At 46.3% G+C, this 27,898-nt stretch overlaps 2 long non-coding RNA genes across 2 annotated transcripts; one reads left to right on the top strand and one right to left on the bottom strand.

Annotated features, from left to right (window-relative positions):
- Window positions 1-26,782, bottom strand: LOC146187579 (uncharacterized). The gene is made up of 4 exons (XR_014708273.1): window positions 26,700-26,782; window positions 1,979-2,089; window positions 1,221-1,442; window positions 1-424 (listed from the first exon to the last, which is right to left on the bottom strand). It is a non-coding gene; the product is annotated as an uncharacterized LOC146187579 (long non-coding RNA).
- Window positions 4,148-11,602, top strand: LOC146187580 (uncharacterized). The gene is made up of 3 exons (XR_014708272.1): window positions 4,148-4,296; window positions 5,611-5,736; window positions 10,512-11,602. It is a non-coding gene; the product is annotated as an uncharacterized LOC146187580 (long non-coding RNA).
- Window positions 26,783-27,898: the final 1,116 nt, after the last annotated feature.

Consider the following 27,898-nt stretch of genomic DNA (forward strand, 5'->3'; position numbering starts at 1 on the left):
TTTTGTTGTTTATATTTTAATTATTTGGTGAGCCTATTTGTTAGTGCCACATGTGACATAATTGACCTTATGACATTGGTACCTTATCTCCATGATTCCATATGGCTTCTGTAATGATGTGCTTAAGCAGCATGCTTTTTTTGTGTGTGCCTCATAAGTTTGTTCTGTACCTTTATTGCTGCCACTCATGTTTTTCACCCTTTTATGTCTTCATGAAAAATGGCAACTTGAATTAAAGATACCGTTTTATTTTGTGCAAGATGTTTATTAAAACCAAGAATACCTAAATCCCTTATACTCCTCTGAAGGGAATCTTTCTCTTATGGCATTTACAACACAGCTAGGCAGCACTACTCTGTTATATTTGCCAAGCCGGTGGTAGACCCACTGCATGAACTGGCGGTAAGCAGCGCATCTGTAGCGGCTGAAAAAGGCAAGCATGATGTAACAGGTGTGAGAACACGACATAGTTCTAGAAATATACTTTCACTGCTTTACGAATTTATCACTGCAGCTATAAGCCATATTACATCTATCTGTGTATTAGCACAGATGTAATATTGCTTATACACAAATGCAGTTTTGAGAAATGCTTGACTTATAGGATTTTAGTACCACTGACATTGTACCATGCACGGATGCCTTGTTTTTTTAAAACTGTCACTTTGAACATATGAATTGGGTTTTTGACGAGCCAATGCAAATATCGCGAAAATACACAGTTAATCATATAAGGTATGCTGCTGGGCTAGTTGGTACTTGTCGAACATCATAAAATCGCAGGGCTGGCAGTCGAGGACAACGGGGCGAAATACTACACTGCACTTTAAACTTTATTTGTACATGTTTTGATCCCCGCTTTTATTTAACAAAAGGGTATCAATGCGCAAGCGTACCTACAAGACAGATATGGAAATCTCGGTAGCCACGTGTGTTTTTTCGCGATAAAGAAAAAAAAAACGTGGCTACTGAGATTGTCGTATCTGTCTTGTAGGTGCGCTAGCGCGTTGATACCTTTCTGTTAAATATAAAGCACGGATCAAAACATGTCCAAATAAAGTTGTAAGTTCAGCGCAGTTGTGTGTGTGTATCTTCCTTTTGTCCTCATCTGCCAGCGCAGCTGTTCCACGATAGTACAAACTCGTGCAGAGGCACCTTATGATTGGAGAATCGGTGCACTGAGAACAATTATTAAATAGAGATACGATCTCGTCACATACCAGTGTATCTCCAGCTGGTCCTTCACAGCAGCCGGCCGGTTTTCTATCAGCTCATAATATGCCACCTCAATGGCGTGAATATTCAGCACTGCTGCATGAAATGCAGCGTGGGCAGTGATGCATGCTGCCTCATTCTCGATCAAGGCGTTCACACGCCGCACCTCGCGGCAGTAGATACTCTCCTGTTGGGTCCCCATCGGGCGGCATCAGCTGCACTGGCACCTAAGAGAATGTTCGGCAACGTTCATTTCCGTCCTTGCGCTTGACACGCAACGCGCACGTGGATCAGCGAATAAACAGACTCATAGGCATGCAGTTATTGCATCGAAAAAAAAAAAAAAAATTCGTGCCTCAGGCATTCTTTTTCACTCGTATACTTGATAGCTTTTTTCTAACATCACTCGCATAGCACTGTCCGAAAACATGCGCGTGCCTAATTCATGTGTACTCATTTCACTGATTGCAGATTTTTTTTAACACTCGCATATGGCGCTGGCCGAAAGTCATGCGGTACGGAGCTGGCCACACAATCCATCTGATGACCGAAATGCAGTGCCAAAATTGAGGGGTGGAAGGCTGCCCTATCCAGCTCTGTCGCTGGAGTCCCGGACTAGGGAGCCCACCTACACGTCCCTTATCCCTGCTCAAATAATGTTTTTCAGTCAGTCACGCTCTCGTGAAATTAGGAACAAATTCCAAACGACACATGTAGGTGTTGTATAACATCAAAGCTATGCAGTGCATCTGCAACTGCTTACCAGTTGTTGTTGCCTAGGCGGTCACCTTGGTCACCAGCCTCCTCGTTTTCGACGGCGTTGCCCGGACCATGGGGTGGCGGGATTTGTGACGGGCTCGCCAGCGGGTCAAACCTGTAATGGTTTTGTGGGCCCGCATTGGCGGCAAAATATTCGTCCCATACATCATTGACGTCGCTGGATGACGGCGAAGATGGTCATAAAGGAAACGACGACGATGACAAGGGCGATGAATGCGAAGACGATGAAGACGACGGTGACGATGCCATTGTCAATGCGGACGCATGTGGTGTGTCACGCACATGGTTACGCATGTGTTTTTCAAAGCAGACGAATGCTTACGCCACCGCGTCACAAGTTTTGAGGTCACGTGATCACTAACCTGTTGCGCGCACGCTTCGATGTCACGCGGCAGTGCGTGCTGCTAACACTGGAAATCGAAACTGACCATACTAAATAGCTTCGTAATTAATTATTCGTGGCGCGCTGAAACTTTTTATGCTGCGTGTTATGCTCAGTGGGTACCAAGGCATCAAGCAAAAACCATCACGCGAAATGTTTGTGTCTACTCCTTTAAGCCCTACAATCTACCTTGTCCCGACACTCACTGAGCAGCACCGTGACGGTGCTTCTGCGCTCGGGGGCCATGCTACGGGTCGACTCATCGAACATGAGACTGACAAAGTCTGTGCGCTTGGCGCGTGTTCTGGGCCTGAATCCCTGGCAGTGGTCTCTGTTTTGACGTTCGATACACCTTGTGCTTGTGTCCAGTTCAGTGTGAGTGCATCAGTGTTTACGTGGTGTGAACGGTACACATTCAGGATGAAAAGGCTTCCTTCTGTCTTCTTGTTTGGTACGAGTTCGACGCAGGAAAATCTTCTGATTAAAGCTTTTGAACAACATTCACAACGGTAACACAGGAATCGATAGGAACACATATTTAAAACAACCTCATTATCAGGCTAAGAGATAAGGCAATTCCAAAAAAATTATGTCATATCAAAGTCGCATAAACGCCTTTAAGTTTTTATTCTTTCCACGCTAACTTTCAGATTGGAATTTACTCCCGGATGACGCCGTATCTGTGCCAAATTTTGCACCTACCATTGAAAACATTATATGAACCTGTTTTACATTACATGCAGTGTACAGTGTACATGCAGTGTAGAGGCAACAATTTTTTGTTTCCTCTTTTACATTTGGCATTGAATGTGTTTCCATCTTATTTGTCAAAACGGGTTTATATCTCTTTTTGTGCTTTAGAAGTGATTGTATGCTTCACAATCCGCTCTTGTTTTTTTACCTTTATGTTTGCAATGAACCCCGTACAATAATGCCCAACAGTGACTGTAAGCAACTGAAATAAATACTTACTAAAGAATTATTTTTAGAAAGGGTTCAGAATAGCTGGTCAGTTTGTATCAGGGATTTGTACTGGAGAAATTTTTGAGGTGAGACTTTGCAAGAAAGAGAGCATGGAAGCACTTGGAAATTTGAGACTCGTGATTTCACACGATTGTTCTGTTGGGAAGGAATAAATATATACTAGCCCATCACTATATCTCTGACCGTGTAGTTCCGAGCTTCTACAACAGTCTGATGTAAGACATGTATTTCGATTCTTTTTGCCAATAGAATATATGAGATTGGAATAAATTACTTTCGGCACCCCAGACGGCCACTGACGTCCGACGGACAACCGAACTCGGCCGCAACTCGGCGGCCGATTTCGGACGTCCGCCGGAATTCCGGCGTACGTACGAAAGCGGATGGTCGAATCCGTTCGCCCAGCGGACAGCCGCCGTACGTCCGCCACTGGATTTGCTTTTACACAGCTATGATATAGTTTGTAGTCGTCGTGCTCGTCTGAACTGCGTATAAATCAGTAATACCGTCAAGTCTGCATTATATGATGCCAGAGCGAATCGATGCGATAGAAAGCGTTTCCATTAAACAGTTTTTTTTATTTTCCGCGTGTTTCATCGTTGAATTCTTCCATCAAAATTTTTGATTAAAAGTTAAATGACCATTAAACATTTTTCTATCATGATGCTTCGGTGAAATTTTAATCAGTGGCTGAATAGACGCAGCAAGCAGCAAGCTCAAAAAGAACGAAACCGAACCTATCCTCAAAAAAATCTGAAATGAGCCAATCCAATCCACCTGACAAGTTGAAGTTCAGTCATGGAAGATGGCTTCACGTTTCCATGTTCTGCATTTTCTGCGCAGTTACAAATACCTACGGCTGTAATGCACTGCTAGCATTGTTTTTGCTGTGGCTTTGTGCGGCTGGCACACTTTGTTCACCCGCCGATTCCAAAGTAAGTATTTCACCGAACTTTTGTTTCTTTAGTGGAACTTTTCGATGCACCGATAGTGGTGAGCTTTTGGGTAAGGAAACAGCTCTGTACAGCAGCCGAACGGTCGAGTGTTTTAGGCGAGACTGACATGATGGCTCCGCGCCGACTAACTAAAGTGCAGCCTCAAGTCTGAGGGCCATCTTTCTCGGCATTACTGGACGCTGCGCCAGTAAGCCGCGCAACTTCTCTGTCTCTGATAAAGGAGTGCCTGCCCGAGCTTTAAAGGAGTTAATTTGTTAACCATGCGCAACGTGCTGGGTTGTAAAAACTATACGAGAAAACTTTTGCACTCCTCGAGCCTATCGTGCGACATGCCTACACTTGTGAAAACGTCGCGTTTTTTTTCTTTTTTTCTTTTTTTTTTAATGGACAGCCGCTTATCTTTCTCTCTCGAGCTTTACGGCAACTACAGTTTCTACAAGGAACGGCTGTAGCTACTAAATAACTAAAGGTTTAGTACTCTCCTTCAGCTTTGACGAACCAGGACAGCACCTTGCGCATGTTGGTTATGCATGTGGGACCGAACCGCGCAGAACAACCGGACAAGGAGATGAGAGAGAAAAAAAAAGTTAGCACTTCTCTTTTTCTTGACCCGTTGCTCTGCGCTGTTCTGGCACGAATTTGGCATACCGCCGCCGCGATACAGTTGGGCTGTGAGCTCTGGTACCTGCAACGCCTTCTTTTATGCAAAACAGGCATACTGGGAGGCCATGCAAGCCGCGGGCTAAAAAAAAAAAAAAAAAAAAACCCGAGTTGAGCAAAAGTGAGATGAAACAAAATTGTTGCTTTGTCCTTACAGATATTCAAAGGCTCCTCAGAACTTCACTGCATTATTGACAGCGAGATAATGCCAAAGCTACACTAGAGCCATGCAGCACCTTATATCATATTAAAGTAGCTTTAAACCCATGCTTGTTAATACAGTGATAGCCATAAATTGAATCTAGGGCATCATGCTCACATACAAGGCTTCTGATGACCGCTGGTCACATGATGTGGGCTATAGCAGAAACCTGTACCTGGTCATCTTACAAGCATTTGTGCAATTGATGCTTTTAATGTGTTGTAAAAGTTTTTGTGTTCTGTTTCTGTATGGGAATGCTTTCCTTACTGAAGGCTAACATTTGGCTTGCTACAGCAAAACCTCTACCTAGTCATCCTAAAAACAGCACCGCAGTTGGTGCTTTTAGTGTGTTGTAAAAGTATTTGTGTTCTGCTTCTGTATGGCAATGCTTCTCGTTGAAGACTAGCATGAGGCTTCCAAAAATTTTTCAGATGCCATTTGCTGTAGCCGATTTCGTAGGCCAACAGGAAGCAGCATTTTGAACATGGAAAACTGTCATCCACGGGGGAAAAACAGCAACATCCCTTTGCATTCTCATTTCTTTGGTATGGCTAAAAGTGAGTATTGTATCATTATCTATATTATTAATATTGAATCATGATTGTCAGTGTTGAAGTTGTTTGAGCGTGATGATTTTAAACATACAGGACATCCCTTCGACATTAAGGTTTTAGCTTGTTTACATGTAGGATGTAGAACTGGTTTCAACAAACTTTATGCAGCAAATTCTTTTTACATTGTCCACCATGTTACTTTTTGTCATTGTCCATTGAAGTAAATAACCAGTATTTTACGTTTACACAGTCGTCCACTCTTAGCTTGAATGGGAATGTGTGGCATGCAGTTTGCAAAATAGCAATGCATCCGTCACAGCCATGCATCAAGGCTAAGTGGCTTGTGCGTAGAGGGACCAGCCGCTCCAGCTTCACGTCATCTGCCTCTTTGCTCCGGTGTGCAGACGTGCATTGAGGCAACGTGGTTTATGTGTAGAGAAACCAGGAGCTTCTTTGTCACATCTGGCTGTTTGTTACGGTGTGCAGATGCACATCGAGGCAAAATGGCTGATGTGTAGAGGGACCAGGAGCTGCTGCTTAACGTCCTTCGCCTCTTTACTACAGTGCACAGCCGTGCATTGATGCTAAGTGGCTTGTGGAGGGTCCAGGAGCTGCAGCTTCACGTCTGCCTCTTCACTCAGGTACGCAGGTGCGTATTGAGGCAAGATGGCTTATGCATAGAGGGACCAGGAGCTGCTGTGTGGCGTAGTCTGTATATTTGCTATGGTGCGTATCGAAGTACAATGGGGGGGGCTCATGTGTAAAGGTACCATGAGCTGCTGCGTCATGTCGTCTGCCTCTTTACTATGGTGCGCAAGCATGCATCAAGGCAAAGTGGCTTATGCATAGAAGGACCAGGAGCTGTTGCTTCACATCTGCTATGATGCGCAGCTGCGTATTGTGGGTGGTGGTGGAAAACATTGCCATCAGATACAAATACAGGAGGTTACTCACTAGCTGACCCTGAGGGGGCCTGACCTGACAAAAACAAGGGGTCCCTAGTTTGGGACCCCAGTGGTGGTAGAGGGACTAGAACTGGTACTTCACGCTGTCTGCCTCTTCGCTACGGTGTGCAGCTGCGATGGATGCAGTGGCATCTCAAAAAGTGCATGCCACGCACTCGCATGTTCAGCCTGAGTGGACGACTGTGTACCTGCTATAGCTTTGTTATTCATAGAATAAACCTAGGCCAAGTTGGATAGCTCACCTCATATGTGGTCAGCAAAGAAAAGCCACTCCAGAAAATCTGATGCATTTACTGTCATAGGATTCTTATTCATATACATGCTACTGACAAGTCAGATTCTTCACCCTCAGAAATGCCAGAAAAATAACCAAGGGTGCGTCTGTAATAGTCTAGCTCACTCTTTCTCTGCATTGCTGTGGGTGGGAAAGGTGTGAATCTTTGATTTTAAGCTTGCAACAAGTATGTTATTGTAGTTTAAAGGCAAAACGGTACTAATAATCGTAGCCCCCCGTGGCCTTTATCCCCTTTTAATAGTGTTGCTAGACACTGAATTATTAGTTTACTCTGCACTGTTTCTGTCTAGTTAATGTGCGGAGATGTACAGCCTCGTCCACTTCTAGCTATAACATGCTCACCTCCTTCAAAACGCTGCGTTCGAACCGGCCACACAATAAAGCTAAGTGGCAGGCCATGTGAAGCAGCACATCCGGGTCCCTGTGTGTGTGCACCGATTTGCATCGATATGTGGCTGTTTCGTACGTAATGTTTATTTGAAAGCAGTGTCTGTGTTATAGCTAGAAGTGGACGACCCTGTACATATATTTATATGACTTGGAGTTGTCGACTTTGCACTTAGAAACATTGTAGCGTTATCTGATGTGTTGCTTTCATTTCTTTAATGATTTCTGTAAGGGATCGGTGGGTATGCTAGGCACCATTATTAGTCTGCTCTTTTTGGGTCACCTGTTCACTGCCCAGCTGCGGCCGTCTCCCACTTGCCCTCGGACAGGAGGCAGAGAGACGTGCACAGAGAGGCAGCTACAGCAGCTAAAGTGCTTAACGGAAATGTAGGCAGAGAGGGAAAGAAGTTCCCTCTTCCGAGGACTTTGCTGTCGCACTCGAAGACGCGAGGACAAGCAGTTTGTTCTCGTTGCTTTGTCATGTAGGGGGCTCATTTTTATTTCAGGAGCTTTACGAACAGTATACAACTAAGGGGTCCTTAGTACTAAGCGTACTAAGGGGTCCTTAGTACTCTGACTGGACCCATCACCCGGAGGTAGCACAGCTTTGAAACGAGCACCTCTTTTGGAAGAACTGCTTATCGTTCAAAGAAAAAACACTGTGAGGTTGAAGGGTGTAAGGCCCTCTTCCTTGTTGGGGAGCCCATAAAAGTGACAATTATTCAGTGCAGGCGCGCTGAGTGGGGTCTCGTTGAGGATTCCAACCCTGGATGTCAACAATGGTGGGAGATGGCGTCGTTGAAAAAGGGCAAGTGTGTAACAGTGACGGTATGATGCGGAGCGGGAGGATGTGGGTTGGCTCTTCTGATGTGGTCCGCAATGGTGCTGACTCGGACGCCAATAATTGCACTAATTGCCCTGTAAAAGGAGCCGCCAAGGATGCAAGCTTTGGGCAATGGTTGCGCACGTGGGACACCGTTTTGATGGGTTCTATTTATTTTTTCTCTTTTTTTTTTCCTAGGGGAGAGAGTTTGGCATTTGACCTAGTGAGCCAATCATTTCGAGGTCCATTCTCTAAATTCCGTTTGTTGTGAAACGAATTTGTTGTCCCTTTTGCATTGCTTGTATTAGGGAGAGGATGAAGAACTTATGAAAGTGGAAAGACATGCCAAAACGTTTGTTAGCCAGTCATGTGTGAGTTCGTTGTCATTGGGGATGAGAAATGTGGGTGGTGTCCCGAAGTTAATGAAACGGCCCTGCGGCCTGGAGAACTCGTTCTGAGCTAGATTTTGATCTCTTTCCTCTTCGGCATAGATCATGGTCATTGTTTCACCTGTTGTAAATACATACATTCATGTATAAAAGTTTCAGTTCATCTTCCTCTCCGTGTGCAAGTTGTTGTGGCCAGATGCAGTAAATTCGCTATTTTCATTTCTATATAACGTGCCTTTCTGAAGATGGTGAGCTCTTTTGTCCAATCCTGTAAGAAAGCAGCAAAGCGCTCCCAAATCTTCCACAAAACTGTGTGATATCTTTAATACTAACTGCGGCTTGGTGTCACTCAAAACATGTAGTTGAGGTAGATTTCTTCCCCCCCCCCCCCTCTTTTTGTTCGTTCAAATGAGGACCAGCGGACACTAACTCTTGCTTTTGTAATGCCCAAGGCCCCGCCTTAAAGCAGTACTCCAATGTCAATACCATTTTTATAGCTATGGCTGTCCAACAGCACTAATGTCTTTTATACACTTCTTTTACTAATCTCTTACCCAAGTGGTGGCTTATACTGCGGAGGCGAAAGTCTCTGGACAGTATGTCTGGAGGTTTTGGACTAGAATCGCGATGTAAACGAATTGTGACCTTATTTCTCTTGCACACATGAAAGAACTAGCGTTCAACTTTCACATCGACAAGTATGGTCCGAGTTTCCTGGTCGATGTAAAAGTTATGTGCTTTGATTGCAGTTTGTGTAGTCCACACTTGTCCCCGATATTACATAGGGGCAAATTAGGTGCCTTTACAGCGGCAGTTTCTTTGGCGCCCACTACCCTCCCCATAAAAAAGCTACCGTGTTGCTTGTGAACAGCTGGCTGCATTTATAAATACTATTATTTTTTTTGTAATTTGTTGTGCGTAGTTGAGAAATCCATGACATACATGCACAGCTGGTTGCCAGAATTATGCAACCATATTTCAGTAACTAACATCCATGCTGCATGCTGCCGGTAATACATCAGGAGCTTGTGGTTGTCAGCTTTTTGTGTTTTGTGTAACTATAAGCCTTGCTATTGTAATGTCACATATAGCGCTGTGGGTAAACAAATAACTTTACTTTTAGCTCTTGTAGAAGCATGAACACTGCGCAATCACTGCGGCGGGCTATGCTTCCACATTGGGCTTTAGCCACATGTCAAATGTCTATCTTTATTCTGCTGCAGCAGCTTGCATGTTATCAGATAAGTTAATTCGTCGCAGCTGCTCTAAGGAGACGCTTTCTAGACGCTTGTAGCCTAGATGTTGATGTCGATATACCCCCGACACGCCCAGGGAATGTCTTCGGTAGAGGGTACATGGAAACCAGTGAAATGTGCAGTTTACAGAACAAAAAGGTAACAATTTTAAATGATGTTATTATTGATCACTTCTTTTCAGAGCAGGAACAATGACTTTAGAAATCTGCCTGTTAAACCGCTCAAAATGCAGGTTTCTGCCGCCAATGCGTACCTGTGTAATACTGCAATGCTCTGGCTGTGCTTTATGTTCATATACAGCATCCTTTATGCTTAGTTTCTCTGCATGTGCACTCCATGTCTTGGGCATTGCTGAGGGCGCATAGCAGCAAGCATAACATGCCATGTTTGGTCAGAGTGGCATGTTCAAAGAGACGACATAAAAACATTAAAATACTGAATGCCAGGTACTGGTCAAACTATGTTTGTATCTTTTGTTATTCTGCATGGGTTTTGCTGCAGTTATATGACCTTTCTATATAGTATGTGACAGTTCTGAATGGAGATGCATGCGTACAGTGCCATCTGGAAAAAGCAATTGAGAGAAACTGGCAGTTGCCCTTGGAGATGTGTAATCAAAGTTCGGCACAGATAACTTGAATTTCATTTTCCCTTCTATTGCAGGAGGAGCCCAGCCTGCTCTTTCCATCTTAGGCCTGAAAGACCAGCAACAGCTGATCGAGCAAATGCACAGGATAGTAACTGCTCTTGGAATCCCGGCCTGCGGAGGCCGCCCACAGAGAACTTGATCATATCCTCGTTAATTCCGAAATATTAGGTTTCAATAAATACCTTTTCCTTCACCACCTCCCCAAGGGAAGAGCTGTCACGGCCAAGGATAATTAAAAAAAATTATTCAAGTAGATTCTTAATACTCCAGTTGGCCTGCATTTTACCATGCCATTCCTTAACATCAATATTTTTTTAGTGTAGACTATTTATGCATGCAGTTTTTGCAATAAAGCCAAAAAAAAAATGCTTTTTTTACAACCTCTCATGCTGGTATGCCTATGCACTTAGCATGTTTTCAGGAATGGTGCATTTGTGTAAAGCTCAGCTAGCATATGTGCCTCTTTGATGGAAGTTATAATTGCACACTATTGTTCAGTGCTTTGTACGTGAAAGTAAAGCAGACAACAGGAAACTTGAACCTGTTGCATATTCTGTTGTCTGCTTTACTCTCACGACAAAGGCATTGAGCACTAGTATGTGACTGAAATTTCCATGGCACATGCTTGCTGAGCTTTACACAAATGTTATTGGCAAGTTTTTACACCAATAGCGGGCCCTGCAAGCATGTTCCGGGAAACGTCCGAATGTCCGCCTCCGGCTGCCCGTCGGACGTCCGTGGGACGCGATCCGGATCCACGAACGATAGTCCGACGGACGTCCGCTGTACGTATATCGAACATAACCGGACTTCCGTCGGATGTCCGAAGGTCCGAAAACGGACGTCCGTCGGTCGACCGTCGGACGTCTATGGCCGTCTGGGACTGCTTTAATGATGTTTTCTGTATTGCAATGACCATTTTGGTTTTGTGGCGCTCCAAGTTCATGTTGTTTGTTGATGTCATGACTTCCCTAGTAGCACAATATGTTTCTGTAACATTGCAACAACATTGTCAATGTTGTACAATGTTGCGATAACATTGGACTACATTTATCCAACATAATGCGAAAACTTTCAACATTCGATTACGTTGCTGCAATGTTAACAAGTAACATGCTGGCAATGTTGCTCTAAAGTGGTCTTTCCACATTGCAGCAATATTATCAAATGATGTATAAATGTTGAACCACATACGATGACATTGCTATAACATTTATTTTAGTCGTTCTTTCATACTATTTCTGCAGCCGAAACAGAAAAGCCGGTATTAGGTCACTCCATTGACCTTGTCACTTCCCCGCATGACAATGTTTATTTAATTTTAGTTTGAGTGCAACCTTGCATGTCATGTGCATGCAATGAACAGTACAAGTGTACTGAACTTTGTTACATTGAGATAGAAATATATATATATATATATATATATATATATATATATATATATATATATATATATATAAATATATTTTTTATATGCAATATATTTAGAATGCTGAGATTGCATTATCTTTCAATTAAACATGCGGACTAAAATTATAACTGCTGAAGAAATTTAGTTCTGTTTTCACTAATGCCCCCGCAGCCTAATGGTCATGAAGATCGTCGCGAATCCAAATCAAGTCGAAATCGTGGCCGCGCCGAGAGCCATTCCTGCCAAACCGCGTGTAAAGGTGTATCCACACGACGGACCACGGACTGGTCCGCGGACCGGTCACGTGGCGTCGATCGCGCTCGGTCCGGCTAGGTCCGGCCCGCAACAGCATCCACACGGCGGGCCAAAATAGCAGCCGACAAGCCGGACCGCAGGGCCGGTCGAAGGTATACACTATTTACTTCGCCGTTTCGCGATGCACTCGTTGGACACTGCCTCCGATTTTTTGTTTTACATTATTTCCCACTGCCAAATTTGGCGTGCATTTGGGCAATATTCAGGTACGGCCTTCGTCTATAGGGGCTTCATAAAAACATGGACGCACCTGTGCCGCCCTAACAACGTACCTAAGTTGACAGCGTTCCACTTAATCCGTTTAATTCCAGATGCGAAGATGAAGGTGATAAGGACCACATCAGCATACGCGGACGCCTTAACTGTGGATCGAACTTAGTCGCAGTTAACGCGAATAGCAGCTCACCACTGCTGCACAGCGCGCAACCGTTGCTATTTAGGCGATCAGCATAACAGAGCTGCGGTTACAATTATCCTAATTATTTGTAACACCGTGCGTGGGGTTACTTTCGACTCGGAATAGTGCGCTCATGCATCGCCCTATCCGCCACGTCGAGGCGTGCTACAGCAGCGGCGGATATCTCTTACGTCAGCGTGCGTAGGGAAATAGTCTTTCCTATAGAATAACAAGCCTCACATAAAGGCGTAACCGAACTGACCACTTCGGGAGGATCACTGTGATAACAAGTTTCTGCATAACAGCTGCCGCATGTGCAACGCGCCGGCTCACCCGGTCTTCTTATAAGCTGTCTCCGCTGCTAAGGCCTCGCCCATATATGGCCATATTTTTTATTTTTTTGTTACAAGACAGTCGGCAAACCTCTTTTTTTTTTTTTTTCACTGGGCAGGCCATTTACAACAGTGCTGGTCAAACCGAAAGCACCGTTCGCGGTGGCTTCGATGCGAAACAATCTATAGGCCTAGTGACGACTAGGGAGTATTGCGCCGTCGTCCACCGCGCTTGTGGCGGCACCGCTCCGGCAAACTCGTGGCATTCGGCGTCGGACGTGTTCATTTGGGAACTTTTCTTTCATGATGTAGCTGGGGTCCGATGTTTTTTGACGCTTTTCACTAAACACGCCGCTGTAAAACACTCGTCCGGGACGTGGCGGGGCAGCAGTACGTAGTGCTACACGTACCGTGGTACGCGGTACTCGAAGGCTGAATAAAAACACCATCGTACGCCACTCTAGATACTACCTATATTTTACTTGGTGCTCTTCAAAACGTGCTCAAAGTGCACTTTGTTGATGTGGGCTAGCTCATGCGCTTTAATCGGGCGCAAACGCGGCTCCTCCGTTCACAAACACCGCCAGGTCCGCGGTCCGCGGTCCGAGAAAAATGCCCAGCCATTTTCGCCCGCTCCGGTCCGCGGACCTGGCGCGGACCTCATAAACCGGAAGTGGAACGTCACGTGACGCTTGGTCCGCGGACCAAAACAGGTCCGTGGTCCGTCGTGTGGATACACCTTTAAGCGGGAGCGATCGCGGCAAATTCTTCACGTGCGTGGAGCATTTTCCTTCCTCCATGGCTCACGTGTGTTTCCCTTATTCTAGCATAGTTTTCTTGTGGTCGCCGTGTCCTTGCTGCTGTGTTGCATTGCGGCTTCATAAGAATTCAGCTGAAATGATGGAGGCCTGCACAGAGGATAACATCAGTGGTGAGTGATTTCTAACCTACGTTGTTGAGCTGTGACACGTGTTGCCTGGCACAAAGCCAGTAGTGCATATATGCATGTGTTACCCATGCCCTTCGTGATAGTTTGGTAAAGTGCTACATTCATTGTATCATGAAGAGAGTGAAGTGTTCGCTAAGCGAAGTGTCGATCCGGCAATGACGCCGAAGAATAGCAGAGGCTGTTAATGACGACTAGAAAACTGTTCGGCAGATGTCAGTCCTGATAATGGTCGTGACAGCAGATCATGAAGAGAGTAAAGTGTTCGCTAAGCGAAGTGTCGATCCGGCAACGACGAAGAATAGCAGAGGCTGTTAACGACGAATTAGAAAACTCTTCGGCAGATGTCAGTCCTGATAATGGTCGTGACAGCTGTCCATGTCTGTGTTCATAGAGCAGTGTAAAAATTTTGTAATTAGAGATGTGCCCACCAAGATGCTTAGCTTAGCAAATCGATTTTTTTTTTTTTTCAGGGATGCAGTTTCACTTGTGACAACATCATGATTTGGAAGAGACCCTCATCGTGACCAGCTGGATGCTACCAGGGCACTAGCATTTTTAGACATGCTAAATTGTTCAGTCATATGCTGACAATACTTGTTTGTAGTTTTCCAGTGCAATGGCGCATGTCCAAAGAAGGAAGGATTAAACTAGTCGTAATGACTCTACTGTTCATAATACGTCTGCTTGTTTTTGAATACCGAACTAGGTTGTACTCCTACTTTGTATATTTGTGTCAAGTTTCTGCACAAAACAGTGCTACACCGTTTTACACTACAGTGTAAAACAGTGTAGCCCACTAGTTTACTGAAGTGTTTTATATTTTTAAATGCAAGTTGAGGGGTGGTGGGTGCATTTTCATGCTATGCTATTGTGCCCAGTAACTGTTCAAAACATTATCTCTGGTTTTTGTTCCTGAGTAGCCTGGGTGTTGTTTTGTAACTTTGTTGCAAGTTACTTTGTAAAGTAATTAAATAAAATAAATCTTGTCTGTGAAATGTAGGCCCATGTGGCACATTTTTCAATCTATGCCAATGTGCCTGTGAAAATGTTCAGTATGTTATATATCTGCTTCCTTTTTCTGAATAGGCAGTACTGCTGTTTTATATTTTGTTGCAAGTTTCTGCAATTAATAATTTACTAAAGTGTCATGTTTGTAAAACTCAAGTTGAGGGACATGCACATTTTAAAGCTATGCTGATGTGCTTAGTAACTGTTGACATTATTTGTGCTTCCTGTTCTTGAGTAGCCAAATCGGCTGTGTGTTATGTATGATTGTTGCAAGTTTCTGCATAAAACGATTGTCTTGAAATAAATGTCTTACATTTGTGAAACTAGCTGCTGTATGTCAAGCTAATGAGTATACTGGAATCAAGCTTGCTGTTAGGCTAATTGAATAAATTCTTGACAAATAAAATAGTGCTAAAAAACAAATGATGGTTATTTGTAATGCACATGCATATATATAAATCATTCTAATTGCCAGAATAACCACTTTCAGTGCCATTTTCAGGTCACAGCAGCTTATAGCGTCTAAATGAGCACTGGTACAGAGCTGATGAATATTACATTTAAGGTCTCATTCAGAGCAAGCGGCTTGAAAAGTGGGGAAAAGCTGTGTTATCCAGTGCAGCCATTTAGGTATTCGTACTCCTCTGCACCGCACTGCCGTGTGGCAACGAGTAATGTTCAGTTGCTCATTCTTGCGACCTTAAGCTACCATAACCATTGTGGTACATCGATACTATTGCACATGGTTTAGCCTTTCACAGGATAAATTTATTGAACAGCAAGCATCGATAGCTAGTGGCCATCACTGCGGCGGAATATTTCAGTAGCTTGGAATGCTGCCTGAAAGTTTCTGCAACATTACAATAGCTTTGCAGCAATATTGCACTAACGTTGTCATGGGAATGTTGCATGTGTGCAAATAAAAAGTTGTACCAATATTAAGAAAATGTTGCAGCCATGTTGCATTAATATCGTCTTCAGAAGTGGCTTAAACATTGACTAAAGGTTGTTGTAACATTGGTGCAATGTTGCTTCAATGTTGTCTTATGTATGTTGCATCAACGTGGCAAAAAGAGGACACTAGCCACGTTAAGGCAATGTTGAAAGCAAACATTGCGGCCACATTGAGGCAACAAAGTGTGCTACTAGGGTTGTAGCTGATACAGCTTGTGTTGTTTTCTCTTCATGTATACCATTCCAGGCTGTAGTTTCGCTTGGCGCTGTGGATAAATACTGTAGAAACCCACATATGACATGAACCTGCATATAATGTGGTGTGATTTTGGGATAGAAGTAACGAAAAAAAAAAAATGTTTTCATCTGCATAGAATACGAGCGAGGAAAGATCAGTGAAAGTATTTATTTCCACCACATATTTCGCAGCTGTACCGCGAATCGTATGCACTCGGCTTTTGCGTCAGATGACCCCCCAACCCAAACATTCATGTGCCGGTGCTGGCTCGCACCGACACACTAGATGGAGAATTTCATGCACCGTGAGGACAAAAGCATCTCACATTCGCCCTCCTAAACGCGGAAGCCTTCGGCTGTTTTAAAGCCAGTACAACTCGGACACGGGATGACACCGCACAAGCTGTCGACCGTCATGCGCCGTGGTCGCGTCTAGCACCGCTTGCAGGCGCTCGGTGCGTACGCCTATTAACTGTTCTTAGACTCATGGTTGCCGCGATCATCGTCGTCCGGTACGTGTATCGCCTACCGAGAGTCCCTTGCTAGATATTTTCACAGAAGCCAGTAAAACTGGGTAGGCTGATTTAATTTCACCTACGCAAAGGCACCGGCAAAAGAAGGCCCGGAACCGACTGACGGGCGAGCACCGCCAGTCTCCCGAGCTCGCCACATGGCGGAGCCAGTAAGATGACATTGCGGCATTGCCCCTCCCGGTGGAAAAGGCATCGTCCCAATGCCTAGTGTCGGATAACTGTCGTCGGCGAGGATGCCGCGTTCACACAAAGCAGTTAAAGGAAGCAAAAAAAAAAAAGACACATATAGATTGACCTAGCGGCAGTAGAAGGGCTTCATCCTGGCGACATGTACGACTTCTGATTGTGCTTGCCGTCGGGATGAGCAAACAGTTCCTTGCACACTCACTTCGTAGGTGACGTCGCTGAGTTTGAGTTGTACTTCGTACGGGCCGAAGTAGCGGTGCAGAAGCTTCTCGGAGCAACCCCGCTGGCGAACAGGTGTCCACACCCAAACATGATCACCAGGGTTGTAAATTACCTCCCTGTGACCAAGGTTATAACGTCGAGCATCTTTAGCTTGCTGTGTCCGGACTCTCGGTCTAGCCAGCTGGCGAGCGGCCTCGGCATGCTGCACGAATTGGTCAGCACCGGCAATTGATGGGTGGGCAACATCTGGCAGTAGCATTGCGTCGAGCATGGTGACAGCTTCGCAACCGTATACCAAACGACACGGTGTGAAGCGGGTCGTTTCCTGGACTGCAGTTTTATACGCAAATGTTGCATATAGTAGTATCTGGTCCCAGTTCTTATGGTCTTCGTCAACAAACATAGGAAGCATATCGGGGATGGTCTTACTGAGTCGCTCAGTAAGGCCATTCGTCTGAGGATGGTAAGCTGTTGTTCTGCGATGACAAGAGCCACTGAGCCGCATCACTTCCCGAGTTAGAGCTGAAGTAAAGGCCGTGCTTCTGTCAGTTAAAATGATCGCAGAGGCACCGTGACGAAGGACTAGATGAAAGATGAAAAAGTTCGCAATATCAGTAGAAATGCCGTTGGAAAGAGCTTTCGTCTAACAATAGTGGGTAAGTAATCAGTGGCGACGATAATGTACCGGTTCTTCAATGATGACGTAGGAAACGGGCCAAGCAAGTCTATACTGACTTGGTGAAAAGGTACTCGCGGAGAAACAGTAGGCTGCAGCAGGCTGGCCGGCATTGGCAATCTTCCGATGTTGGCAATCACGGCACGTCCTAACATAGCGCTGAACAATAGCGGCAAGCTTGGGCCAGTACAGTCGAGCCCGGATATATCGAACTCGAAGGGGATCGCGAAATAGTTCGATATATCGATAATTTGATATACAGAAATCGGCTTGTGACGGCACTTACGACGCGAAAAAACGATACCGTATTTGTCGCGTAATCAAACCACTCGCATAATGAACCCACCCTCCACTTTTGCACCCCAGAATTTGAAAAAAAAAAAAAAGTGCGTTAAGGCCAGCTCGCTCACATGCAGACGACTGAGCGATCTCAGCGACGAGCGGCAGCGACAGAGCGAAAATTTTCAAACTTGTTGGAACTGCGTCCCTCTCGCCGCTCAAGCCACCGCGGCAGCTCAAAACAAGGTTTCTGTATCGCCGCGGCGGCAGAAATCGCGAGCATTTTCGCTTGCATGTCGATGGCGCGCATCAGTCCGTTTCGGTCGTCTCATCCACAGCTCATTGGCAGCATGCCAAGATGCTGCGTAGCGATAATGTCAGGGCGCGTTTATCTTTTGATAGCTCCTGCGGTGGCGGGAGAGAACTTGGCAGAGTGCCCGTGATGGCTTTATTGCACAAGCCTGGTTCGATTTATCACGCCGCGCTTGGGGCGGGCGTCATGATCGCAGCAGCTGACCGCATGCTTTCGCTGATTCATACATGCAAGGATAAACGATAAAAAAAAAAAAAACCTGCCGCTTCTTAACGTCCTCAGCCGCCATATCTCATGCTACGCCGTGCGTACAGCACAACGATAAGAAAAAAATGACTCTCGCAAAAAAAAAACAAAAAAAGTAAAGAGAGAGAGAGAAAGCAGCCGCTTCTTAACATCCGCAGGCGCCATAGCCACGTCAGCCGCCGCGCCACCGCGCGCAGAGGGTTCGCAACACACGCTAGAGAAAGCGTTCGACGTCTGTCTGAAAACGGGCTAAGCTGGCTTGGCGCATGCTTTGGGGGTGCTGATGGAGAGAGATAGCTCGGCAAAAGAATGGGCACACCCATGCACATTGCTTGCAAACGTCATGTTTTGGCGCGCGAGAAAGGACAACTGCAGGCGCGCGCGCCTTTGGGGAATGGGCACGGCGCTGCCCGGACCAGCCGTCGCCGAACTGTCCCCTCTCATTCATTCCGCGCGTGGCTTGAAAACGTCACACGGCCAACGGCCATGGGTGATGCAATCGTCTTTGGGGAAGTCACACTTTCCAGTGGTGGTGCAGAGTTCGATATATCGAAGTACCGGTGAAATCGAGTTCGATATATGACGCGGCTTTCCTGTACTTTTACATAAGATTTTCAAGGGGATATTCCGTGAGTTCAATATAACCAAAATTCGGTATATCCGGGTTCGATATAACCGTGTTCGACTGTAGAACTTTTGTCGTATTCTACCAAGGTGCGAGAAAAACTGAGATGTCAGGCAGAAAGCTCGTCGTGGCATGCCTGCAAAACGTCTGTACGGAGCGACGGTGGGACCTCCAGCGGATACTGAATGTCTGTAGAAGCGTAGTTTTTCTTGTAGAGAACGCCGTCGCCGTCATGCAAGCAGAACGACAGGCCACGCGTGAAAAGGTGAGGCGGCGATGAGGCGGTTCCCTCGAGGTAATCGATGAGGGGCCGCAGTTCGGTGCCTCGCTGCTGTTGAGCGAGATCTGGCGTCGTGAGAGCACCGAAAAAAACGGAGTCATCTGTTTCTATTGAAAAACACGGGATAGGGTCTCGGGATAGACAGCCAGTGTCACTGTGTTTCTTGCCGGACTTGTACACAATAGTGACGTCGAACTCCTGTAAGCGGAGACTCCAGCGATATAATTTCTGCAGAAACTCTTCTTCAGTACCTCTAAAACGTTACAACACCCTGCATTTCTCGTAAGCATAACTGGCACGCTGTACGGCGTTGACAGCACGCCTAGAGAGGACTGCTAGAGACACGTGATGAATGACGTTTTCGCCATCCCTTCACTGTGCAAAGTGCAATCAACCTTCTTCCGATCATGTGCGTCGTGGGCACCATAGTCTCGAGGATTGCGGGGCCAGCGTGGCGAAACCATAAAAACAGTCAGTAGACGCTGTGCATTGCTAGATGGTCTCCTCTTGCTGGAAGCCCGATGCTGATAGCGCTGATTAATAACAAGGCCGGGACTGTGAATTTGGGCTGATTTTTTCGAATATATTACGAGGTGCAAATATAATATAAAATCCAGAAAAAAAGAACCTCATACTATATGTGCATTTTAACAGTAAGGAACCTAACCTATCCTAGTTTTCAACGAATCCACACTTTAAACGTACAATATGTGGCTTAACTTAATGCAAACATTCAGATATCTGTTTCAGCTCCAAAACGTCCTTTCTCACCCTTCTAGCGTGAAATACACTGTATACTGTACTAATGGGCGACTTCAATGCCAAGGTAGGGAAGAAGCAGGCAGGAGACCAGGCAGTAGGTGGCTATGGCATTGGCTCTAGGAATAGCACGGGGGAGTTACTAGTTGAGTTTGCAGAGCGCAATAACTTAAGAATCATGAATACCTTCTTCAGCAAACGGAAGAACTGGAAATAGACATGGAAAAGTCCTAACGGGAAGACTAAAAATGAAACTGACTTCATAATGTGTTCAACTCCCGTCATTATGCAAAGATGTAGAGGTAATCGGGAAAGTGCGGTGCAGTGACCACAGGCTGGTGGGGTCCCGAATTAGCCTAAATCTGAAGAAGGAACGCAACAGATTAGTAAGAAAGAAACCTATCAACGAATTAGCGGTGAGGGGGAGGGCAGAAGAGTTCAGGATCCCGCTACAGAATAGATATTAAGCTCTAACCGAGGATGGCGACATTACCCTAGAAGCAGTGAACAATAATTTCAGAGATACCATTACTGAGTGTACGGTAGAAGTAGGCGGTAGGATATTTAGAGAGGATACCGGTAAGCTGTCTAAGGAGACGAAAGATTTGATTAAGAAACGCCAGAGTAGGAAAGCTTCCAATCCAATAGACCAGATAGAATTGGCCGAGATATCAAAGCTACCGTATTTACTCGCGTAATGAACCCACTCGCGTAATGAACCCACCCCCCACTTTTGTCGTCGAAAATTGAATTTTTTTTTTACGTCGCGTAAATAACGCGCACCCGCCCGCAGGGTCGGTGTTCAGCACGTTCGCGTTATCTCGGCTCAATTGGCCGGCGCTGTCGACTGTCGACGATCATAAAATTGTCTGATCGCGCAGTGATAAAATAAACATCATTTGAAGCCAACGATGCTGAACACCGGCGACGCGAACGCGGGTGACGCGGGCGTCGACTGCACGCTTTCGTTACAGTGAACTAGAATATTGGGTAGTGTGCTCACAAGCGCCGCTCGAGGTGTCCCCGCCGGTGTCGACGGGGAGCGGCGGTTAGCGGTGGCGCTGCGCGCGTCTCCACGGTAGGTGCTTCGAAGCGCGCGCGCTCCACGGGTAAAAGCGTAAAAGCCAGTGCCGCGCTCGGCCGGCGTCGCAGTAGCCGCGCCGACAAATTGAAATATTACCGCAACATTTGCGTGGGTTTTGCTGAAATGGTTAAGCGGACCTTGAATTGAACTTTATATCTGCGCTGTGCACATGTTCAAACAATGTTAATCAATGCGCTTGGCTCGTTGGGACGTTCACGTGGTGTATGTCACTCGAGCCTACATTGTTTCACTGGAAAGAAATTATAATGCACTGCATATTCGGGGGTTATAAAGCTCTTTCCATTAATGCTTAAAGTCAATAGTAATAGCTTGGGATTCATGCCAGGGATAAACGAGGAATGAAGGAGTGTCGGCCGCAACAACTGCTTATTCACAAACACCAAACACCCAAAAAACAAAAAGGACATGGAGATGACAGGTAGAATGAATGCATGTAATTCTGACAAAGTAAAAGGAAAGATGCATTATTTACAATTCGCGTTTTTCGCAGCACGGGAGCCGCACCACAAGGTTTTCAAACCAGCTACTGCATACTTATTTGGAGAGACATAAAGTCACTGCTTTATGAAACATATGAACAGATTTGTCACCGCTGCGTATATTTATGTTCACGTATTTTGCCGCTTATTTCCTTCACTTGCTCCAGCACTTCACAACAACGTTAGCAATGGCTTAGTTTGAGGTGTTTCGCCCGTTCTCGTTTTTCTGCCTTTTTTTGAATTAACCCCTTTCACATAGAAGTGCAGTCTGGTGACTAAATAAAACCTTATTACTTCTTCAGATCGGCCTTCTGCGTGAACGGGGCAACCAACTTCTTTATGCAGTCTATTTCTAACCACTTCCAAAATATCAAGAATACTTTCAGAATCTGTTCGTTTGGGGCCGATTCCTACTCTTCCGTTGTTACGGGTATATCGGGCAGACTAGAAAATTTTGTTTTCGTGGCACGTATGAGTTACAACACCAGTGGGTTTACTCTTCCTTTGTTGTCTTTCTTTCGGCATATTTTTTGAAAGATAGGCCGGCAGATTTGGCAATAGCGTCGGTGTGGCATCGGGGGATAATGCTGGCTTCCCACGAGGGATGCGGACTTTTTCCCCCGTTCACAATATGAACATAGCCCCGTAGAACGAAACGAAGTTCGAAATGAAGCTCACAAACAGCACAGCTCCACAGCTCTCATCCAGCCGCTTGTCCGAGTGACGGAGGTTGATCTCCCACTGCTTCCTTAAAAGTCATCTTTGGGAACGCCTAGCAGGGCTATTTTTGGGCCACCTTTAGTATGCACATAGCCAGTATTGCATCCAGGCGCGTAGCAATGGTTTTGACGACGGGCCGGCATATTTTGGTTTGGGCCTATCTGCAGTGACGCGGTAAGTTTGTTGTGGGGGTATATGTGAATGATATATGTGACCACGTGAAAGCATCCACTATATTCCTTTACGCCGATGACCCTTTACTAGTATCAGGCAAACCTAAGTTTTCATGTGCCTTGGCTAACCTTCAGGAGGCGCTATTAAATTTAGTCATTGGTTTGTCTCAAACTTAATACAAATAAATGGCACCAAATCCAGACTTGTCTGTTTTCGTAGCCCGCACAAAGATGTACCAAATGTAGGTTCTATATATTTAAACCCCTCATATTGCTATTTGTGTTCTTGTCAACCTATATCTAGCGTCCCGTCGGTTACGTATCTTGGTGTACCCATATACAGTGATCTGACATGGAGTACTCAGTTGACCCACATTTGTAAGAAACTTAGAAGTGTTGCATCTTTGTTGTTTAATTTGAAAACCATGATGCCTTTTTCTATCAGAAAACTAATCGCCCATGCTCTGGGGTAGTGTTCAAAGATACGGTATGTGTTTTTTTAACTGCTCTTTCAAATGGAGTTAATAGGAGTTTGAAAAACATCGCTACAAGCGTCCTCTACATGCCACAGGAGAATTTGCCCAGCAGTGTCTTTAGAACAGGCGGTTTGCCTGCTTTTGACAATCTTTTTAAACAAATTGTAGTACTAAAATATTTTTGGAGCAGTGCATACAGGCACAAAAACACGAAACCGGTACCGTTGAGACATGTTCCTCGTTATCTTAAACCGAGAGTCCGCATTCATTACGGTAAAGCAACAAGACGCTATTATGTTCCAGCCATCCTCAACGAACTACTGGACGACGTATTTTCTTTGACCACCCGCAAAACATTGAAAGTTGCTGTTAAAGCGTTAGAGAACATATAATATGTACTGGTGTTGTCAGTTCATTTTTGATAGTGTGTTGTGCCAAATGTTTCTTCTTTTTTTTTTTTTTTTTGCCTCTGATGGAGTTCTGATGTGGCGCGAAGATTGCAGCGGCTGCCGGTTGTCGCCGCACAAGCCCGCTTGTGGCTTCGGCGCTTCCGTATGTGTATGTTGTTCTAACTATACTAAATAAATATTGTTATTATTATTATTATTAGCAGTCTGTCCCAGTGAATTAACCGGTTAGTACAGGCCACATGTCTGCTTACCCCCTCATGTGCGAAAGAAAAGCACAAAGAGTTCTGATCTCCAGGCAGAACATACACCGACGCACGTGGTGTAGTCAACACTCACTTTCGATGGGAGCTTAAACAAGAGCCTGAACTGGCCTTTACTGAACAAACGCTTGAAGTGACCTCCGATAAGCGCCAAAAGAACATGCGCACAGCAGAGCAACAACGAAGCCACAAATGCACACAACGCAGTGACAAATTGAACCGGCTGACAGCGACGGGCGGAGCAAAATCCTACCGTGAAGTCTACCGTGGCGTCACCTGGTGCCGGCGCCGCGAAGCAGTCGCCTGTCGACACACGCGGGGCCTCCGCTCCCCGTAGAGCCGCCGCGGAGTGAGCACACTACCCAATATTCTAGTTCACTGTACTTTCGTTGATCGTTCATTGACCTTGCATGATTCGTTGGTGGATGCGCAAAGGGCTTTACTGGGGCGTCCTCTTTGAAATGGGGTGACGGCAGTTTCCACCACGCTCGGCTATTTTCTTTGTATTTCTCGAACCAATTTGTCAAACTTCTCTATTTTTTTTTACAATGATGATGATGATGCAGGTTGCCGAGTGCCATCTATTAAATGCAAAGCAAACCTCTGCTTATAGCGCCATGCATGCGCGGCGGCGGCAGAACGAAGTAAAGACAACGCACTTGGACAGCGTCGGTCGCCATTTCGCCAGTCCTATTTTGTTGCTGTTTAAGTGCTTCGCTACGACCTTTGCATTATTTCGTGCGTGCTGTGCATTTTCTGCGCGTTGTGCGATGGGGCGTTACGCTAGCTACACGGCCGGTTTTAAGCTCAAAGTCGTGGAGCATACTTTGGAGCATGGCAATCGCGCGGCTGGACGGCATTTTAGTGTAGACCCCGTGCGTGTGCGCTACTGGAGGAATCAACAAGAGGAATTCAGAGCGACGAAGAAAGATCGCCGGGCCTTTCGCGGGCCGAAGCAGGGCAAGTTTCCTCGCGTCGAGGAAGAAGTTCTGAGCTATGTGAAAAGGCTCCGCAACGAAGGATGTGCCGTATCCCACGAGCTGATACAGAATCACGCGCGGGCCACTGCAAGAAGTCACGGCATTGCCGCGAGTGAATTTAAGGCGACCAGTGGTTGGACGACTCGTTTCATGCGCCGGAACGGGTTGTGCCTCAGAAGGCGTACTACGTTATGCCAGCGGCTGCCGGCAGACTGTGGGGACAAAGTGCGTGATTTCCACCGCTGTCATTCGGATCCGTGAGGACAAAAAGTTCCTGCTGTCGCAAATCGGGAACGCGGACCAGACGCCTATAAACTTTGACATGCCAAGAAACAGCACTGTCGATATCAAAGGTGCGAAAAGTGTGCAGGTTAAGACGACGGGCGCCGAGAAGCAGCGGTGCACCGTGATGTTAGCTGTAACAGCGGACGGCAGGAAGCTGCCGCCGTTCGTCGTCTTCAAAAGAAAGACTCTGCCAAAGGGAACTCTTCCTGCCGGTATCCACATTCGCGCCCAGGAGAAAGGGTGGATGTCGGCCGAGCTGGTGTCCGACTGGCTGAAAACAGTCTGGGGACGGCGGCCCGGGGCTCTTCTCCTGCCATCGCTGCTTGTTATGGACAGCTTCCGCGGCCATCTGGAAAAAAATGTCCGCTGCCGAATGAGCGAGTTACGCACGGACCTCGCTATCATCCCAGGTGGCTTGACATCAGTGCTGCAGCCCCTTGATGTTTCCATTAATAAGCCCTTTAAGGACAACATGCGCCGGCTCTATAGGAGGTATTCACTTGACGTCATCCGCTAGGGGCGCTAGCGGCCAGCGCAGAATTCGCCATACGCGTGGTCGTGCATGGGTCGTGTGTGTGGGCGCCGCACCCAGCCGCAGTATTCAACTCGTTCTGATCCGTGGGGTAAGCCCTTCGTGCCTTTACAGAATTTCTGCGTGCGCCAGCGAAAACCATGCGAGCGAGTGGATACACCCGTGGACTTCGTGGAACAAGAAAAACGACTGTCTGGACAAAATGTTTGACTTCGTGAAAACACCGGCTCGTACGACCGCGGTAACTTCGTCGAGGTGTGTCGTGTACTACAAGACCACTGCTTCGCGTTGAATTCCCTGACATCGGTGCCTGTTACGTGATGTGCGGTCTGAAGTTTTGCGACAGGTGAAGAAATTAAAACGTACTAAGCCACGAATGTGTTTTAATTTTTGGCAAGAAAGCGAGGCCAAGAGCCACACGTGCGTGAGGGTGTCGATGACCGGCGTGTCGTTTTTAGAGGTAAGCGCATTGCGACGTGTCTGTCCTCCTCCGACTTGCAAGTAACAAGTTACAACTTTATCAAGTGTTATCGCTGTACATCGCGTTGTTGCGAACCTAGGTTCCATGGGTTATGTGCATTTCGAGCAGAGCTACGTAGCCGATACTAAATTTGTAAAACATGCCCTCTGGGTGGGCCGTTTATCCTGCGAGGACATGACAGTACCTTTTTTTCTCGACCTTCTGTCACCCAAATTAAGCAACTGCATTGATTCGCTTTACTGCTGGAACAGCGCCTGTGGAAGCTTCGCCAGTTTGCCGACTACCGCCACTAAAAGTGTATGTTTCGCTGCCATGCCAGCTTTGGAATTGGAGAATTTAATGCGCTCGCTGTCTTTTCACGATGTTCTCTGCCTCAGTGGCAGCCAACAACGGGTTTAACGAGCTGAAAGTCGTTTTTCGCTAAAAGGGTAACCGGCCACTTTTGCTGTCGAGCTGTTGCACGGGTGATGCCTGGTGCAACACTGAACAGCGTGTTATGTCCCGGAGCATCAAAATATCGCTGCAAACTCCGTGCCCATAAAGGGCTCAACAAAGAAAAGTGTATGTGGATGTATTTACCAGCTTGATAAAACTTTGCGGCTCGCTTCCAATATACGGCGGGCACCTGACAGCGAACCTGAAACAGCGCGAGCCGACGCGCGCCGATGCCACCGGCGACCTCCGACATGGCGGACGAGGCGGGACGATGCTCGCGCCATCTGGTAGGTAGTACGACCTCAGTGAATACCTCCTACTGAGGTCGTACTACCAGATGGCGCGAGCATTGTCCCGCCTCGTCCGCCATGTCGGAGGTCGCCGGTGGTATCGGCGCGCGTCGGATCGCGCAGTTTTAGGTTCGCTGTCAGGCGCCCGCCGTATATTGGAAGTGATCCGTAAAGTTTTATCAAGCTGGTAATTACGTCCACATCCACTTTTCTTTGTTGAGCCCTTTATGAGCATGGAGTCTGCAGCGATATTTTGATGCTCCGGAACATAACACGCTGTTCAATGTTGCACCTAGGCATCACCCGTGCAACAGCTCGACAGCAAAAGTGGCCGGTTACCCATTTCGCGAAAAACGACTTGCAGCTCGTTAAATCTGTTATTAGCTGCATCTGAGGCAGAACACATCTTGGAAAGACAGCGAGCGCATTAAATTCCCCAATTCCAAAGCTGGCATGGCAGCGAAACGTACACATCTAGTGGCAGTAGTCGGCAAACTGCCGAAGCTTCCACAGGCACTGTTCCAGCAATAAAGCGAATCAATGCAGTTGCTTAATTTGGCAGACAGAAGGTCGAGAAAAAAGTGCTGTCACGCACTCGCAGGATAAACGGCACACCCAGAGAGCATGTTTTACACATTTAGTATCGGGTCGCCGGAGAAGGGGTAGGCAGCGAACGCGATGGTTAGATGGCATCCTCGAGGCACTGCAGATGAAGTTATGTGATGTTAAGATAGTGAGAGACCGGAAAGCGTGACGTGACACGGTCCATAGGGTCACGAAGAGTCGGACACGACTGAATTGAACTGAACGTAGCTCTGCTTGAGATGCACATAATCCATGGAACCTAGGTTCGCAACGACGCAATGTGCAGCGATAACGCTTGATAAAGTTGTAACATGTCACTTGCAAGTTGGAGGAGGTGACAGTGTTAGCTAATCGAATTAACAGACACGTCGCAATGTGCTCACCTCTAAAAACGGCACGCCGGTCATTGACACCCTCACGCACGTGTGGCTCTTGGCCTCGCTTTCTTGCCAAAAATTAAAACACATT

The sequence above is a fragment of the Amblyomma maculatum genome, chromosome 6 (genome assembly GCF_055883805.1).
Source record: "Amblyomma maculatum isolate TAMU_Amacu chromosome 6, ASM5588380v1, whole genome shotgun sequence".
NCBI lineage: Eukaryota > Metazoa > Arthropoda > Arachnida > Ixodida > Ixodidae > Amblyomma > Amblyomma maculatum.